The sequence below is a fragment of the Ctenocephalides felis genome, unplaced genomic scaffold (assembly GCF_003426905.1).
Source record: "Ctenocephalides felis isolate EL2017-DRISC unplaced genomic scaffold, ASM342690v1 CF-g0.4_SCAFFOLD_03573, whole genome shotgun sequence".
NCBI lineage: Eukaryota > Metazoa > Arthropoda > Insecta > Siphonaptera > Pulicidae > Ctenocephalides > Ctenocephalides felis.
The window spans coordinates 22,345,055-22,366,212 of NW_020539727.1; the positions used below are offsets into that span (position 1 = coordinate 22,345,055).

Below are 21,158 nucleotides of genomic sequence, written 5' to 3' on the forward strand. Positions count from 1 at the left end.
ATTATTCACGAAAACAGAGTTTGAAAACCAGTGGTTGAGATTTAAATAAAACTTTGAGAACCACTGAGATTCAGAAGATTTGTCCGAAGTTTTTAGCAACAAAAAACTGGATTACTATGTTTTTGGAGCTTCTGCGTTTACCAAATAATATTTACTCTGGTGCCAACAATTTAGAATTTGATCTAATTATTTCCAAATACCACTTTGAGAACCATTGGTGGATATTTTATTGAAACTTTGAGAACCAGTGTGGTATCACCAAATTTATAATAAAAGACCTATATTTATAATAAACTGGATATTTTGCTTGTTACTCCAGAGAATTGATTTAGCAAATTGAAGGCAGAATCCTGGTTTATCCTCATTGGTGCCAACCATAGGTGCAAATTCCACAATTGGCATCGAAATTCAGTATCTTCACACGTCCAAAATCAGTATCTTCAACAAATCGCTCACCAATTTCAAAAATTTTGTGTCCAATTGCAAAAATGCATCGACCAACAATGATATTCACAATTTTGGCAGTGTGGTTGCTGTCGGTTTCCTTAGTGTCAACGGCTCCAAATCAGCCAAAAGTTGACAATTGTCGGAGCAATCTATAAAACAAATACAAACTTTGGCTAAAGTTCGCGTTAATACATCAGAAAACAAAACAATAGCCGATAATGCCACTCAAGCCTTCAAATACGAGTACAATCCATCAGATAGTCAGGATTATTCGACTGGATATGGCCTTGATAATAATGGTAATGATGGTGAGGAATCAGATGCAGATTTTAGAGAAAACAATGATGATGTTGCTGAATTCCGGGATCAGGATGACCAATACGCAAATCCTCCGCCGTTTCAGTTTTTACCTATAAAATTAGCCTACAATCACATGATGCCTAGGCAAGTCAACTTGGCACAAAACTCCTCAAAAAATTACGATGTCCAAAAGATTTTTTCTAGTAATTCTTGGAAACCTGTAGGAGATGATGTCGATTCCTTTAGACCAATACTTCCTGAGGCAACAAAAGTGGAAAGTCGACAAGAACCTTTGGTGCCTCTTGAGGATGAACCCTTTAGGCCATCTGTGCCAAATTATAAACCTAAATTAGCAACCAGTGTTAAAAGTACGGTTGCTCCGAGTGAAGAGTATAAGGAGCAACAAATTTTTAAACTGTTTGACCAAGTTGTAACTACAATTAGGCCAAAATTTAAGCTAATTTCAGCAGCTTTGGTGCAGACTACTCCGAAACCAAGTACGTCTACTATCAAGATCATTGATGATCAACCTTTTAAACCATTGAATAAGCAGGAGCCAATTTCTACTGATCAAATGTTAGATAAAATAGATGTCTCTGAAAATGTTTCCAAAAACCAGGAAGATTCTGATGATGATATGTCCAAATTTGAGCGAGAAGGTGAAGACATCATCAATCCTCCAGGATCCAAATCAGATGGCTTCGAAAACTACCAAGATTATGATCACTTTTCCAAGTGTTTTGGAAGTTTGGGAGAGTACGTGTCTTGTTTGGTGAGTCTTTATGGCAATACAAATTTAACTAGTTGTGTATGGCATCGTGCCTTAAGGCAAATTGCTCGAACTTCCCGTACCGTTATGAAATATTCGAGAAACTTTAAACGTTTTCAAATTCTTGCTATCTTGTTATATCTGAGCAAATCAAATGTAAATCTTCAATCAATTTATCTCCAGAACATTAACAATCGTCATTTCATTTCGAATTCAATTTCAAAAAAATACTTGCCTAATTTACACAAAATTGAAAAAGTGCTCCCGTAAAGTCACAGTCTAAACGCATTTGTCGCACAATTCTGTGCGACATTTTCACTTATACAGTGCTTAGCAAGGCGGCATTTTCATATTTTTTCAATAGTTTTCACAAAATTGAAAAAGTGCTACAGTGCATAAACAGTCTAAACGCACTTGGGCAAACATTTGCACCAGAGTGGCGCTTAGATTGTGCTTAGTCCGAGTAATTTTTTGAATTTCTAATCCAAAATTACAAAAATATTTTATGGAAAATAAAAAAAAATGTAATAATTTTTTCTCATCAAAAGCAATTGTTTTGTCAATACAAGCAGAAAATTTTTTAGATCATTCAAATCGGACGCTTAGTTCACTCAAAAATTGCCATTTTTTTAACATTTAGCTCTGTATCTTCAGAATGGCGAGACCTGTCTTTGCTAAAAAATGCGAAAAGTTAAAAAATGATAAACTCAATGAATTTTAGGATATTAATATAAATTCAATTAAGAGTGGACCCACAATAGAGCCTTGAGGAACCCCAAGCTTCAAATTTAATATATTTTATTGCACTAGAAGTTGGATAGTACTTAATAAATATGAAACAATTTTTATTACATTTTTGAAATATTTTTTACAGTTTTGACAATTTTTTACAGTTTTTTAAGTATGCAAAATATTATTCAATATTTTCTTAAAAATATGCTCTAGCATTTTTTTTTCAATTTTTGGTTAATAAAACTAGAAATTTATCATTTTTTTAAGTTCTACTAAAATTTCAATCAATTAAAGTTAAAACTTTGCCCCAAGATTATTAAAAATTCAACCAAATCATCATAAATTAGACCAAATTAATAATAAAAAAAATAATAAAAACGATTACAGTTAAATGCGATTGACGAATATACTCGTCATGGACAAGTGGCAGAATTTTGCGTTTTGATGTGTTTACTCGTCATGTGTGTAAAACCCTAACAATTTGCAATTTAAAAAAATTATTTGCAATTTTTACTCAAGTCAAAATCTGATATCATTACATCATGATAAAACAGTATCCTTACGGTTGCAAGACCAAAGCTAGTACCCTAGCGCCACGGATCTAACTTTGGCAAATCTTAACATAATCGAACCGGATTTTTTTTTTACAAAAACTCTTGATGAAACTAGACATATGAAAAACCAACTAAAGTAATTTTTTGTTAACAGTTGGATATTAGAAAGCAAATCCAGTAGAAGTCATTTTTAATCGTGATACTTTTTCAACATTCTTTTGACTTTTTTAGTGTTATTGCAACAATGTAAAGGTTCTTTTCTAACTCGACATTATATTTAAAAGTAATAGTCAGAATATTTGCATTTTTTACTCAAGCAAAAATCTGATATCATTACATCATGATATCACAGTATCCCTGTGGTTGCGAGACCAAAGCTCGTACCCTAGCGCCACGGATCTAACTTTGCCAAATCTTAACATAATCGAACCGGATTTTTTTTGTCCGAAAACTCTTGAAGAAACTAAACATGTAAAAAACCAACTAAAGTGATTTTTTGTTAACAGTTGGATATTAGAAAGCAAACCCAGCAGAAGTCATTTGTAATTGTGATATTTTTTCAACATTCTTTTGACTTTTTGATGTTATTGCAGCAATGTATAGGTTTTTTTTTAACTCGACATTATATTTAAAAGTAAAAGTCAGAATATTTGCAATTTTTACTCAAGCAAAAATCTGATATCATTACATCATGATATCACAGTATCCCTATGGTTGCGAGACCAAAGCTCGTACCCTAGCGCCACGGATCTAACTTTGCCAAATATTGACATAATCAAACCGGATTTTTTTGTACAAAAACTTTTACAGAAACTTAACATATAAAAAACCAACTAAACTTGATATCATTATATCATGATATCACGGTATCCTTATGGTTGCGAGACCAAAGCTCGTACTCTAGCGCCACGGATCTAACTTTGGCAAATCTTAACATAATCAAACCGGATTTTTTTTGTACGAAAACTCTTGAAAAAACTAAACATATAAAAAACAAACTAGAGATTTTTTGTTAACAGTTAGATATTAGAAAGCAAACCGAGTAGAAGTCATTTCTAATCGTGGTATTACCCTGTTTAATGTTATTGCAGCAATGTAAAGGTTTTTTTAATTCGACATCATATTTAAAACTACCATTTTTTGCACATTTAGCTCTGTATCTTTGAAATGGCGGGACCTGCCTTTGCCAAAAACTAATCACCTCTTCTCACATCCATTTTTTCTGAGGTATGCCAAAATGTTCAGAAACCTTTGAAACGTGGAGAAATGCAAAAAATTTCATTTTCGATTTTTGGCCCATTACTATAACTACCCTACGGGAATCATCTTAATCAAAAATGGATCATTTACCCTTTTCTCTCAGGTTCAGCCGTCCCAAGACAAAGCATCAGCCAAGGATTCTTCCAGCACCAGCACCAGCAGTAATGATTCTTCTTCGGCTGTGACAGAATATGGAAGTTCCCTGGAAACTCTGATAGATTCTGGTTTGAAAAAATTACCAGCAAGTCCTTGGTCTTTGCTAAAAAACGTCTGGAACTTCTACATCGCACCCGAAGACGAAACTAGTGTCGAAGGCAAAGAATCTGATGATGGTGATGAAACGGGTAAATTGAACTGATCCTTGAATTCTCTATATTAGACAGTAAGTATGAAATACTTACATGTATCAGTAAATTAGATAAAAGTAGAAATAAAATAATAATTAAACTAGTGGTGTATGGCATCGTGCCTTAAGGCAAATTGCTCCAAAACTTCCCGCACCGTAATGAAATATTCGAGAAATTTTAAACGTTTTCAAATATATTATTACAAATACATACAAATTTTCTAAAATCTTTACTAAGACTATTTATTCTTATATTGCTTTAGAAATGAACTACAAGCCCGAGAACATGAACGAAATGTAGTTGGATTTTTTCAAAACAGGATTCTATGAATTTTCAAAAAATCCCTATGAGATTTTAAGACACTTTTATATTTTTTACATTTACACAATACTTCAGCAAAGTCATATCTACACAAATATACCAACTCACTCTACACACTTTCAAAAAATTCTTAACTTAAAGTTATATTAATCATCATCATCATTTAGAAATCATGGAGAAAGCCCAGGGTCCTTGTGAATAATTAGATTTTTTATAATTTTACTAGTAAACTTTTGGGCAGTTTTATATTTTTTGTATTTGAACAATATTCTAAAATATCCAGAAATACTATAATCACCTTAAAAAAGCAACTCTACTAATTTACAAAAAAATGTCAAAACATATTTTTAAAAAATATATTCTAAAAAATCTTGTCTAGAAATATTCCTGTCTATTCAATTTATCTCCAGAACATTAACAATCGTCATTTTATTTCATTTCGAATTCAATTTAAAAAAAAAATAGGAAAATGTTTTAAAAATGAGGTAAAAAATAAATGCACCTGATATCCTACTACCGTGATATTCTACTAACCCTATTGTTTTATCATGTCAGTCAATTTCATATTTGAATATATTCTATCGAGACCTTTTAAATGATACCCCACACGATATATTTAACGCGAAACGTTTTGACACCTCATTACACCCATCAAACTGTAAATTGATTTATACAATGTCTTGTATCTTTCAAACAATAAGTCTGATTTTGATCAAATATTCGGCAAATTTGTACAAAATTAAATTGTTTAAAATACTGTTCTGAGAATCTGAAATTTCAGAAAACAGAAATTTTGGATTTCTAGAATTTTATAGATTTTTGGAAACGCATACTTTGGCATTTCTTGATTTTTGTAAGATTATAATTTTGGAAATCTTAGATTTCTGGAATCCAAGATTTCTGGAAACTGCAGTTTTTTAGATTTATAAAACTTTGTAAGTTCAAAATTGAGAATGTTAAATTATCGGAATCCAGGATTTTTGGATTATGGCATTTTAGATTTCTAGAATTTGGAAAAATTTGAATTTTGGATTAATAGAATCTAGGATTTCTAGAAATTAGAATTATGAAATTCTAGAAGTTTGTAAGTTTATAATTTCGAGAATCTTGAATTCTAGGAATCTGAATTTTCAGAAAACAGAAATTTTGGATATCTAGAATTTTATAGATTTTTGGGAATTGAGGTTTCTGAAATCTAGGTTTCTGAAATGTTGGATTTTGGGAATCTAGGATTTCCAAAATCCAGGATTTCCGGAATCCAGGATTTTTGGAATATTGGATTTTTCGAATGTTGGATTTTTAGAATCGTGGATTTTTGGAATCTTGGATTTCTCGAATCCTGGATTTTTTAAATTTAAAATTTCTGGAATCTAGGATTTTTGAGATGTAGGATTTTTAGAATCTAGGATTTCCGGAATCTAAGATTTCTGGAATCTTAGATTTCTGGAATCTTGGATTTTTGGAATTTAAAATTTCTGAAATCTAGTACCTCTGGAATCTAGTAACTCTGGAATCTAGGATTTTTGCAATGAAGATTTTCAGACTGCATAATTTTTCAAATATAGCATTTGAGTAGAGTTTCAGAATTTCTAGAGTACAACATTTTCGAGAAATAGAATTTTCTGAATCAAAAATCTCTAAAAAATATCATGCTTGCAGTCTAGAAATGTAGAAATTCTATATTACCGGATTGCAGAGTTTTTGAAATCTGGAATTACTGGAATGTAAAACTTATAGAAATATTTAATTAGTTTTATTACCAAAGATAGAAGTTTTTGAATTTGCCGAAATGAAGGGGTTTGGTAAATATTTTTTAAATTCAGCATTTCATAAATGCAGAAGTTTTGGAGCCTGTTTTACGGAATCCAAAATATTATTATTTCCAGTTCATTAAATCGATAACCGTGTCAATCGACAAAGTCAATAATCGATAAATGTTGATAAATAACAGTTAAATCGATAAATCTCCGGAAACGAATTTTTTTATTGATGTGCCGGACCACAAATGGAATCCGTAAAAAAACGACTCTAGAGACAATTACCGTATAAGGTTCCGTATCAACCAAATAAATCATCAGATGCATTTATAATCGTTCCTGAAAACTAGTTTCTGTCTGACCATCCTCTAATGGACCTACTTTCTAACTTGCAAATATGTTCGCATACATAAATAAATAAATAAACAAATTGCAAATATTTATATATATATATATATATATATATATTTATATAATTATTTATTATAATGCCGGAGGATATATGTAGGAGGAGTTTGGTTGGATTTTGCATGGGAAACCATTGCGAAAATTCTTAAATGAAATGCTGTTGAGATTTTATTTTGCAAGAAGTTGTTATAAAGGTCAATATGGATATATATATGTATATATTTAAATATATATATATATATATATATATATATATATGCAATAGTTTTCCGATGTCGATACATTTTCTTTTAGTATATATTTTAATGATATTTGCATATGTATGGAAGTATAAATAATATATATTTTGGTTCGTAATTTGAAGGAGCCCTTCAGGACGTATCGTTTATAGTAAAGACTTGATTTTTACTACAAAAATTCTTCAATATGTCTATCATACCAATAAATATTTGAATTTCCAATATTTCATTTAGAAGGTGAGTTAAAAATTATTTACTGAAAAAAGTACATGGTTGTGATAGAGTAAACATTATTGTTTTCAAAAAGCTCTTCAGGACGTACGGTTTGCACGTAAGGCTTGATTTTTTGATATGTATTTATTTAATATGTTCATTATAATATTAAATTATGAAATTTTTAAAATTATACCCAGAAAGTGATTTATAAATTGTTTTCTGCAAAGAGTACTTCATAATAATAGAGTAAAAAAAATATTTATTTCAAGGAGTTTATTCTTAAGTTTTCAAAGAGCTGTTCAGGACGTACTGTTTGTATTTAAGCCTTGATTTTTAGATATGTTTTTTAAATATGTCTATTATATTAACAAAATTTAAATTTGTTGATATTGTTTCTTGAACGTGATTTATAATGATTATTTTCTAAAAATAGTACTTGTTAAGAAATTATTTTGTGAATAATGTAGAAGATGTAATTTGTTTTCATAGAGTTTTCAAAGAGCTCGTCAGGACGTACCGTTTTTAATTAGGACTTGATTTTAAGATATATTTGTCTGAAATATGTCTATTATATTAACGTATTTTAAAATTGTTGATATTGTTTCTAGAACGTGAGTTATGAATTATTTGCTGGTAAAAGTACAAGATATAGATAGAGTAAAAAGTATATATTTTATAGACAGTTTTCAAAGAGCTCGTCAGGTTTCTTTGAAATACACTCGGAATAAATACGGACTAAATGAGGATATATATCCAATAGTTTTTCGATGTCGATGCATTTTTTTTCTGAAATTCTAGAAATCCAGAATCCTACATTCTGAAAATTCTAGGTCTACAACATTTTTTTTTTAGAAAATTTTAGAATTTCAAAATCTTAGAATCGAAAAATTATAGCTTTCTAGAAATCCTAAATTCTATATTTACACAATTTCATGATTACAAAATATTTAATCTTAAACCCAAAAATTAGTTTCCAAAATTATATTTCTACATATAAAATTTTACATTTAGAAAATTCTAGGATTTCAAAATCCTAAATTTCAGAAATCCTAGATTCCAAAAATACTAGTTTCCAGAAATCATATATTCCAGAAATCCTAAATTCTAGAAATCCTAAATTCTAGAAATCCTACATTCTAGAAATCCTAGATTACAGAAATTTTAAATTTCAAAAATCCTCGATTTCAGAAATCTTAAATTCCACAGATCTCAAATTCCACAAATCTCTAATTTTACAAATCTCAAATTCCACAAATCTTAGATTTCACAAATCCTGATTCCAGAAATCTCTGATTCCAGAGATGCTAGATTCCAAAAATATTAGATTACAGAAACTTTAAATTCCAAAAATCCAAGATTCCAGAGATACTAGATTCCAAAAATCCTAGATTCTAGAAATCCTAGATTCCAGAAATTTTAAATTCCCAAAATCCAACATTTCTGAAACCTAGATTCTACAAATCTCAGATTCGAGAAATCCTAGATTCCAGAAATTTTAAATTCTAAAAATCCTAGATTCCAGAAATTTTAAATTCTAAAAATCCTAGATTCCAGAGATACTGGATTCCAAAATCCTAGATTTCAAAAATCTTAGATTCCGGAAATCCTAGATTTTAAAAATTCTAGTTTCCCAAAATCCAACATTTCAAAAACCTAGATTCCAGAAATCTCAGATTCCAGATATCCTAGATTCCAGAAATTTTAAATTCCAAAACTCCAAGATTCCAGAAATTTTAGATTTTGGAAATCCTAGATTCCTGAAACCTTAGATTCCAGAAATCTTAGATTCCGGAAATCCTGGGTTCTGAAAATCTTAGATTTTAAAAATGCAACATTCCAGAAACCTAGATTTTCGAAATTTCAGATTCCAGATATCTCAGATTCCAGATATCTCAGATTCCAAAAATGCAGTATTTCAAAAACCTAGGTCCCAGAAATCTCTGATTCCAGAAATCTTAGATTCCAGAAATTCTGGATTTCGAAAATCCAAAATTTCAAAAACATAGATTCCAAAAATACAAGAATACAAGATTCCGGAAATCTTGGATTCCGAAAATCCTAGATTTCAAAATCCAATATTTCAAAAACCTAGATTTCAAAAATTTTAAATTCCAAAAATCCAAAATTCCAGAAATCTCTTATTCCAGAAATATCTGATTTAAGAAATTTCAAGAATTTCAAATGTTGCAAATTTAAATACTGTAAATTTCAAATTTTAAAAATTGAAAATATTGCAATTTTACTTAAACAATTTTTTTAAGTTCTTACTTTGTATAAGCTTACTTTGTTGTTTTATTATTTTTGGAATCTGAAAATATATTTCAAGGATTACTCGAAATATTAGATTTCAGAACTTGTCCACGTTTAAAATAAAGGATATATGTATACTTTCATTATTGTTTTTTTACAACTTTTACCAAATACTTTATTCCAGGTAACACCTCTATTCAGGAATCCCGAGGCAAAAAAAACAAAGGCAACTCTGGTCTCCAATACGCCATAGCCTTCATCCTGGTAAAACCTCTAATCCTGGCAGCAATCCTTCCGTTTTTCCTGCCAGGTATGATGTTTGCTGCAGCCAAAATTGGCCTTATAAACAACATAGCCTTCGGAATGGCCTTGTTTTCCTTCATCAGAGGAATGGCCTTTAATGACGACAAGGCAAATGTTGTTTATGATAATCCTGGATACGGAGGACACATGGCAGGATATCATACCAGGTATCACAGGTGATAAATTTTTTAGACAAGAATTGAGGAGCATTTGTGAGGTTATGTGATAGGTGGAATGGATGGATGAATGTAATAAATAATTATAAGGTGATAAATTTTAAACGTTTTCAAATGTATTATTACAAATGCTGTAACTTTCATTCGTATTTTTGCTATCGTGTTATATCTGAGCAAATCAAATGTAAATCATAAATCAATTTATCTCCATTAACAAACGTCATTGCATTTCGAATTCAATTTAAAAAAAATAGGAAAATATTTTAAAAATGAGGTAAAAAATAAGTGCACGTGATATACTACTGCCGTGATATCCTACTAACCCTATTGTTTTATCATGTCAGTCAATTTCAGATTTGAATATATTTTATCGAGACCTTTCAAATGATACCCCACACGATATATTTAACGCGAAACGTTTCGACACCCCATTACACCCATCACACTATAAATTGATTTATACAATGTCTTGTAACTTTCAAACGATAAGTCTGATTTTAATCAAATATTCGACAAATTTATACATAATTAAATTATCTAAAATACTGTCTAAGATAGTCATACTCTAAAGCAACTCGGTTTACTTTAAAATTGCAATTGAGCGAAAAAATTTGAGTATAATATGCTACTACCGTGATATCCTACTAACCCTATCGTTTTATCATGTCAGTCAATCTCATATTTGAATATATTTTATCTAGACCTTTCAAATGATACCCCACACGATATATTTAACGCGAAACGTTTCGACACCTCATTACACCCATCAGACTGTAAATTGATTTATACAATGTCTTATAACTTTCGAACGATAAGTCTGATTTTAATCAAACATTCGGCAAATTTGTACAAAATTAAATTATCTAAAATACTGTCTAAGATAGTCATACTCTAAAGCAACTCGGTATACTTTAAAATTACATTTGAGCGAAAAAATTTGAGTATAATATGCTACTACCGTGATATCCTACTAACCCCATCGTTTTATCATGTCAGTCAATTTCATATTTGAATATATTCTATCGAGACCTTTTAAATGATACCCCACACGATATATTTAACGCAAAACGTTTCGACACCTGATCACACCCATCAGACTATAAATTGATTTATACAATGTCTTGTAACTTTCAAACGATAAGTCTGTTTTTAATCAAATATTCGGCAAATTTGTACAAAATTAAATTATCTAAAATACTGTCTAAGATAGTCATACTCTAAAGCAACTCGGTATACTTTAAAATTGCAATTGAGCGAAAAAAATTGAGTATAAAGTACTCTAGTTTCCTAACAAACTTTAAGTTTTAGTATATCAAGTGCATATTTTTATTTTATCGCTTGTAACTTCTAAACCGTTTATTTAAAATGAACTATGCCTTCGGCAAATTTGTTTAAAATTAAATCATTGACAATATTATCTAACATCATTTAGACCTACAACAACTCGGTATACCCTAAAATTTGATCGGAAATATATTAGATGTACAACTTTGCTGCCGCCATTATTGTAAAGAACTCTTCTTGTAAAAACGGCGGAAGCAAAGTTGTACACCAAATAATATACAAAATTATCAATTATATTAATAGTTATTATTTACATTGATAAAATTAGTTGTGAATTAATATAAATAATGTCTAAAATATGCGTATTGATTATAATTGTAGTTCATTAATAATTATTGATTAATTTTTGCTAGTTATTTGATGATGTCAATTGGTTAATTTAACTAGTTGTGTATGGCATCGTGACTTACGGCAAATTGCTGGAACTTCCCGTACCGTAAAGAAATATGCGAGAAATTTCAAACATTTTCAAATATATTATTACAAATACTGTAACTTTCATTATTTTGCTATCTTGTTAAATGAAAAAATCGTAAATCAATTTATCTCCCGGAACATTAACAAACGTCATTTCATTTCAAATTCAATATTAAAAAAAAAAAATAGTTGCCAAATTTTGCACAAAAAGTGAAAAAGTGCTCCCGTATAGTCACAGTCTAAACGCATTTGCAAATAATTCTGTGCGACTATTTCACTTATACTGTGCTCAGCTTGGCGTCATTTTCACATTTTTCAATAGTTTTCTCACAAAATTGTAAAAGTGTTTCAGTATAAAAAAACAGTCTAAACGCACTTGGGTAAACATTTGTACCAGAGTGGCGCTTAGATTGTGCTTAGCCTGGGTAATTTTTTGAATTTTTAATCTTTAACTTTGTGGACAAATACTTTTAGGTATATTTTGTTTATCGTAATACTATTTATTACTAAGGTATTACCTTTTAATTATTAAATTAGGTAAGTTAAGATAATTAATTATTAAATTAACAAAAATATTATTATATTTTTGTATATTTAATATATTAAATGTCCCCTTAAAGACGTCAAAAAGTTGAACTAGTGTTTTGTTCTTGCCAGCATCACCAGGTGCTTTTATTTGCTCATAATTTATATGTATATATATATATATATATATATATATATATAATTCTATTTAGTTTTATTTATTTATATAAATTTTATAATTTATTTTTTTAGTACATATCAATAAGTATTTATTTTAGTTAAGTTTAAGTTTATTTTTTGGTTAAGTTATTTAGTTTTAGTTAATATTTATTTTTAGATTTGTCTTATATTTTTTTTAAATATATTTTAATTTCTATTTATTTTATTATTTGGTCCTTAACTTAAAAAATAATAATTAAATTATATTGAATAAAGAATTTTCGTATTCTTAATTTTATTGCCAAGTATCTATACCATTATTGGTTCGGGTCTTGGTTAAGGGTTTAAAATTATAATAGCAGACAAAAACATATAAATTAATTAATTAAAAATAATTTATTAGTTGCCAATCACCTGACCATTTTACTACCAATTTATTTTTACAATATCTGCCTTCTACTAGCAAAGATTTAAACTTTTAGCCAGAACACAAACCTTTAGCCAGGACACAAACCGACTAGAAATTTTTTGAGAAAAACTAGTAGATGTTTTATTATTGACTATAGGCAAATCGTAAATATATTATTTTACTTGAGCATTACCTTTCAAATTTTGTTTTCAATAAAAAAATGGAGTGAAGATCTGTATCATGGTTGCAAAATGTGCTAAACATTTTGCTTTCTCATCAATTTATTACCTTTTTGCATTTTGTTTCCTGAGTGATCAATATTTAGAATTATTTTGAGAAAATAATTTATTATTCACGTTCTGTAAATAATATCAACAATTTTAAAATTTTATATTAAAATAGACATATTAAAGATACACATATACAATAATCAAGTCCTAATTATGAATGGTACGTCCTGAAGAGCTTCTTGAAAACTGTCAATAAAATATATACTTTTTACTCTATTTTTTACATCTTGTACTTTTATCAGCAAATAATTCATAACTCACGTTCTAGAAACAATATCAATAATTTCTAAATTTGTTAATATAATAGACATGTTTAAGAAAAATATATCCGGAAATCAAGTCCTAATTATAAACGGTACGTTCTGACGAGTTCTTTGAAAACGCAGACAAATTGCATTCTATTGACTAGTACTCTATAAACATCGAATATTTTTCTCTGAAAATAATATACCAACAAGTACTATTTTCAGAAAATAATTTATAACACATCTTCTAGGTACAATTTTAGAAATTTTATAATTTGATATTTTAATGGACATATTAAAAAAACACTTATCAAAAAATCAAGTCTTAGCTGCAAACGGTACGTCCTGAAGAGCTTTTTGAAAACAATAATATGTTTACTCTATCACAATCATGTACTTTCTTCAGTAAAAATTTATAACTCACCTCCTAAATGGAATATCGGAAATTTTATTATTTAATAATTTGAAAGACATATTAAAGAATTTTTGTAGTAAAAATCAACTTAACTACAAACGATACGTCCTGAAGAGCTCCTTGAAATTACCAACCAAAATATATATTATTTGATACTTTCATACATATAGACAGTCCTAAAATATTTTCTTGTACTTTTTTATTTATTTTTCTTGTACCTTTTTTATTAAATTGAAACTTGCCAATAGGCAAAATTACTTCCATAAATCAAAATATCAAATTTTTGACTATAAATTTTACAATTTCCCAAAAAAAATTCTTTAAAATTTGCAGCATTTTTTGGAAAATTTAAATAAATAAAAAACACATAATTTATATTTTATTTAAATTTTATTTCTTCATAACAAATTGTTACTTTAAATAAAATAATTATAACAATAATAATAATAATAATAATTTTAATATATATTAGAAATAATTATTTAAAAAATAAATACAAATCTACAAACTAACCTCTAGTTCAAAAAATTAATTCTATTTGCCAATTTTTGAAAATTTTGGCAAGTTATAATTTTTTTTCTTAATATATCACCTTTATATGTTTTAATTATATTAAAAGTTAAATATTTATTAAATAATTAAAACTTTAATTATATAACATAATTAATTATATTTAATTAATTATATAATTAATTATATTTAATTAATTATATAATTAATTATATTTTATTTTAGTTGAAAAAAATTTGGATGTGATGTTAAAAAAAACAAACACAATTTTGTTTTTTCATTAATTTTTAAGAAAAAAAAAACGATTTGATTTTTTAATTTGTTGAAGGAATTGTGTTGGAGCAATTTTTTGCAAAACTAAATTATTTTATATGAAAAAATCTGATAATTTAGCAAATTTTGCAACCATGGTGCAGATCTTCACTTAATTTTCATATTGTAAAAAAATTTCAAAGGTAATGTCCAAGTAAAATAATGTATTTACAAACGATTTGCATATAGTTAATAATGTTGTTTTAATTTTATACATCTACAAGTCTTTTTCAAAAAAAATCTGGTCGGTTTGTGTTCTGACTAAAGGTTTGTGTCCCGGCTAAAGGTTCAAATCTTTGCTAGCAGAAGACAGAAATTGTAAAAACAAATTTAAAGTAAAATGGTCTATAAACGTAAATAATCTTGTCTATTTTATATATCTACAAGTCTTTTTCAAAAAATTTCAAACCGGTTTGTGTCCTGGCTAAAGGTTTGTGTTCTGGCTAAAGGTTTAAATCTTTGCGAATAGAAGGTAGAAATTGTAAAAATAAATTGGTAGTGGTCACGTGATTTGTTTACATTTTATGCTGAAGACAAAAACTAAAAGAATAACAATGATGATGTAGAATGAGAGTTGAATAACCATCATTGTCCTCGCAAAAAAATTGCTCCTTAGTGTCCTGGCTAAAAGTTTGTGTCCTGGCTAAAAGTTTAAATCGAAGGCAGAAATTGTAAAAATTATTTGGTAGTAAAATTGTCACGTGATTTGTTTATATTTTGTGCTGAAGACAAAAAAACGAATAACAATGATGATGTAGAATGTGAATTGAATAACCATCATTGTTCTCGCAAAAAAATTGCTCCTTAGTGTCCTGGCTAAAGGTTTGTGTCCTGGCTAAGAGTTTAAATCGAAGGCAGATATTGTAAAAATTATTTGGTAGTGAAATGGTCACGTGATTTGTTTACATTTTCTGCTTGAAGACAAAAATAAACAATGATGATGTAGCATGGGAGTTGAATAACCATCATTGTTCGCGCAAAAAATTGCTCCTTAGTGTCCTGGCTAAAGATTTGTGTCCCGGCTAAAAGTTTAAATCGAAGGCAGAAATTGTAAAAATTATTTGGTAGTAAAATGGTCACGTGATTTTCCTACATTTTTTGCTGAAGACAAAAAAAAACATGATGATGTAGCATGAGAGTTGAATAACCATCATTGTTCTCGCAAAAAAAATTGCTCCAAACCAAAAATCCTCTAACCTTGTTCTCAGAACAACTCAAACCACTTTTATCAACCATCATGGTAAATCTTTTCCCTAACTCTGCTTTACCACCAAGTTGTCCTGATCTTCTGTCCTTCTCTGGTGCACAATCTGAGCTATCCTTTTGTCCTCCTCTGTCAGATCTCTATCGTCCCAACCCCAGACACCCTCCTCGTGAGAATGGTTGTGATGATGGGAATCTGTTTTTTCGGTTTGGGGATGAGAGCCATCTCCCGTGCGATTGACGCGTTTGCGAATCATGTCGGCGGAGACTGTTTTCAGATCGTATGCCCAACCTGGGGAGAAGAGTTTTGTGAAGTGATTTTGGGGTATACCGAGCTGTTGTAGGGGGTTTTGGTGTTAGACAAAGTTGTAGATAATTTAATTCTGTATAGATTTGGTGTATTTGAGTTTTGGTAGTGATACGTAGTGTTGGAGTTATCAGTGATTTTGTAAACAAGTACACGTTTGCTAAGAGTGTGTAAAAGGAATATTGTTTGTTCCCAATGCATTTTATAAGTACATCGAGTTGTTGTAGGGTTTTGCGATATTAGACAAACTTATTTATTATTTAATTCTGCACAAATTTACTATATACACCATCTATTTATCACTAATATTATAAAAGTTATATCGATTTTTTCCTTACCTAATTTGGCAAAAAGGTCAATAAATCCAGTAGTGAAGTTTCCATTATAGTTGCCCAATTCGGCAGCCTTGTAATCCCATGGGAAAACGTGATGGTAGTTATGCCAACCTTCACCATAAGCCAAATAGCCGACGTAGATGTTTTCTGTGGGACTTATCCTCCTGGAAAAAATAAAAATATGAATACCAGCTCTCGTATTAGTTTTGGATAGGCGTTGCGTTTATTTACTAAATTCTTTGTAACGTTTGAAGGGTTTGTTTGAAATATATAGAAAATTTGCAGGATTTGTTTAAAATTGAACTTTGTAGGAAGTTGTCTAATATTATAAGACCCTACAGCAACTCGGTGTACTTTAAAATTGTGTTTGAAAATAGGCATTATATATTAAGGCGCCTGGAGGTTATTTCCAACGTATGGTGCATTTATTTGCTATATCTCTTGTAACTTTTAAACGGTTTTTGTGAGGTATATAAAATATTCGACAAATTTGTTTAAAATTGCATTTTTAAAAAAGTTGTCTAATATTATAAGACTGTACAACTACTCTGTATACTTTAAAATTGTATTTGAAAATAGACATTATTTATTAAGGCGCCTGAAGATTAGGTTAATTGCAACTGTTTTTTGCATTTATTTATTATATCTCTTGTAACTTTTAAAGGGTTTTGTTCTAAGTATATAAAATATTCGACAAATTTGATTAAAATTGAATTAAAAATAATGCTGTCTAATATTATAAAACTCTACAGCAACTCGGTATACTTAAAAAAAAAGAGTGCGCGTAAGGATCACACGCGATTGAAGTAAAACTTATTTGCAATTATATTGTAGCAAATTTAAGTTGAGCAAAAATAAATATATCATATACAAATTTTGAATAAGGTTTATTAGTAATATGGTAACACTCGTGATACACACATTTATTAGTGTCGTCAATCATTATACACATTTATATAATGATAAATTATAAATTATATATTTATGATTACATTAAAAATATGTATAATATTTACAAACAATAATGTAATCAAAATCGTACTTGAAATATGACATGATGGTTTTAAAGTAATTGCTGATTAATAAATTCTATAATATTCATTCACACAGTGGATTATGTTAAACAACGCCAAAACAAATATTGTTTTTGCAAATTAATTCATCCTGTAACAATTGTGTTTGAAGAACTTCATGTAATTAAAATTAACATACATTCATTTACTGTTTGTATTTTTTTACTTTTTCGCTGACGATATAATCTCATTCCTTGAACAGCCATCCGTCTTGCCTAACAAATTGAAGCCATACTTTTATATTTGTTTTATTTATCAAGCCCTGCACATAGCTTGATCTATGAATCATTTGCTTTTTTTATGTGAACGTTAATGCAATGTTCATTATCAATATTATGAGGTAATAAATTAATCATATTATTAATGTCAATAGGCACATTTATAATTTGGCAAACATTCCAAATTGTCCATTTGCATGTCGCAATCGTCTAATTTTTCCTTAGTTTCATTATTTATTTGCGATCATTTGCACTACAATTATTTATGGGGGACGGGATAAAATATTCTTCCGATCCTGACATTTTTATTAACTCACGAATTATACTGCTAACCCATGTCGCGCCTAGAGAAGTTTTACTTCAAAAAATGTTTAGAGACTGCGAGCTAAATACAAAACTCAAGTGAAAGTCGACACATTTTGTTTTGTTTTTGACATATGATTTGACATTTGATGTATTTTTTGTTTTGCTCGCAGACTAGATCGAATAATTGCGATAGCCGCGCTTACTAGCGTCGTAGTCTTCAACTTCACGTTGGCGTTTTCGTTGCATTTGTTCGGATTTACACCCGTGTCGCGCCTAATGAAGTTTTTACACCAATGTCGCGCCTAAAGAAGTTTTACTTCAAAATCGCATTTGAAAATAGAGAATATATAATAAGGCGCCTGATGGAAGCTTAGATTATTTACAACGGCTTTGTGCATTTATTTGTTATATCTCATGTAACTTTTTGAATGTTTGTGCAAAATATATAGAATATTTAATAAATTTGTTCAAATTCAAATTGTTAATAATATTGCCTAATATTATAAAATCCTACAGCCACTCGGTATACTCCAAAATTGCATCCAAACACCCCTGAATTATTTTTAAAAAAATATTTTGATCCTTTATATCTTGGTTTTGTTTTAACAATTTTCCTCAACAAATGTATTAATCAATTGTTACTATTTGTTAATATTTATTTTAAATAGTTTAAACAATAAATAAAATGCATGTTTGATTAATATTTGACTCATAATCAAATTACGTTTGCGGAAATTAGGTCACAATGCAAAATTCGGACGTAATGAATACGAAATTTATTTATGCAAAATTCACTTCCACGAATAATAATTTATGCAATATTTATTCATGCAATTTTGTGCATCGACCTTAGAGACCTCATTTTGACCCCAAAGACCCCATTTATAATAAAATGAATCATTAAAGTAAAAGTCTCAAAAAACAAACTCAGTTTTTGTAAAAAAAATCGAAGAAATTTTATGTGAATGTAATACATGATTTATTTACTAATCAATATTAATTCTAAGTAATAAAAATCATTTCATACACAAATAATTAAAAAATAATAACTTATTATTATAAACCGAAATTTTTCAAATATCACGAAAATATTTCCATCTATAATTTTATCAAATTTAAACTATTCCAGTGACTCATTTCATATAAAAAAATAAACAAATTTTTTACGAATGTACTTTTGGACTTTGCCTTTTTTTAAACAATCTATTGTATGCAAAAGTCGATTTTGTTAACAAAATCCAAATTGCATATTCATATTGCAATTTGCAAAAAACAATAAACAACATTCATCGATTTTAATTATGGAAAAAGTCATTTCTTTTCTAATAATAATAGTTGGATAAATTATTTATTTATTCGTGAATTTGTTTTGTAATATATAAATTAGTTTAATTAGTCTTTATTATTACTTCATTAGATTTTCATTAATAATAAAAATATTCACGTTTTTAATTCCTTCATTTTTTCTAATTTTTTAATAAACTTTATTATTTATTTATTTATTTTAATATTGTTTATCTTTTCATAATTCTTTTACATTTCTCATTATATTTATTTTCCGTTTAAACTTTTAAAACAGTTTAAAATTTCTCAACAAAAAATATTACTATACACTGTTTTTAAGTTCGATTATTTTGTTGTACCACTGGGCCTCCACTATCCCTACAATACAACAAATGCCATATATTGTTTTGTATACTATATATAGTACACAAATAAAACTACTTTAGAATTTAATCTGTGCCAAAATAATTAGAAAACCAATTTTTTAAAGTTCGATTATTTTTTGCGGACCACTGGGCCTCCACAATCCCTACAAATACAACAAATACAACAAATGTCATAAGGTCTCTGTATACTATATATAGTACACAAATAATTATAGATATAATAATTTAGAATCAAATCTGTGCCAAAACAATTAGAATACCATTTTTAAGCTCGATTATTTTTCCTAACCACTGGGCCTCCACCATCCCTACAATTACAAAAAATGCCATATAACATATAGAAATATTTGAGAATTAATTCCTTAGACAAAAAAAAAAACAAAAAATATTACTATACATTGTTTTTGAGTTCGATTATTTTGTTAGACCACTGGGCCTCCACCACCCCTACAATTACAACAAATGCCTTATAACATATAGAAAGTGATTGAGAATTACTTCCTTAGACAAAAAAACATAAAGTATTACTATACACTGTTTTTAAGTTCGATTATTTTGTTTGACCACTGGGCCTCCACCATCCCTACAATTACAACAAATGCCATATAACATATAGAAAGTGATTGAGGATTAAGTCCTTAAACAAAAAAAAAACAAAAATAATAATAATATAACAAAACAGTCCTTAGACAAATAAAAAATAATAATAGTTCGATTAGTTTATGAACCACTGGGCCTCCGCAATCCCTACAACTACAATATAGTGCTTTTTTGTACTATATATAGTACACAAATGAAACTACTTCAGAATCAAATCTGTGCCAAAAATAATTAGAATAACAATTTCCTAAGCTCGATTATTTTTTTCGAACCACTGGGCTTCCACCACCCCTACAATTACCACAAACGCCATATAACATATAGAAAGTGATTGAGAATTAATTTCTTAGACAAAAAAAAAAATAAAGTAATACTATGCACTGTTTTTGAGTTCGATTAGTTTACGAACCACTGGGCCTCCACCTTCCCTACAAATACAATATAGTGCTTTTTTGTACTATATATAGTACACAAATGAAACTACTTTAGAACCTAATCTGTGCCAAAAATAATTAGAACACCATTTTTTTAAGTTCGATTATTTTTGTAGGACCACTGGGCCTCCACCACCCCTACACAACAAATGAAAATTTCTTGGGAAAAATAAAAAAATTGCTAATTTTTTTCTACTCACGTGTCATAAGGCTTAGTTCCCCAATGTGGGCAGCACTGTTGACCAGCCAGGTCATGTTTAAGGACAAGGTATACCTCAGGACGGCGGCGACGTAGTAGGCAACCCAA

The 21,158-nt window shown here is 28.8% G+C and overlaps 1 protein-coding gene and 1 pseudogene across 1 annotated transcript in view; one reads left to right on the top strand and one right to left on the bottom strand.

Annotated features, from left to right (window-relative positions):
• The window catches only part of LOC113389175 (acyl-CoA desaturase-like), a gene marked incomplete in the record, with an annotated part of 83,457 nt that overhangs the window by 8,840 nt on the left and 53,459 nt on the right, over positions 1 to 21,158 (top strand).
• LOC113389176 overlaps positions 15,949 to 21,158 on the bottom strand; it is a 27,051-nt pseudogene continuing 21,841 nt past the window's right edge.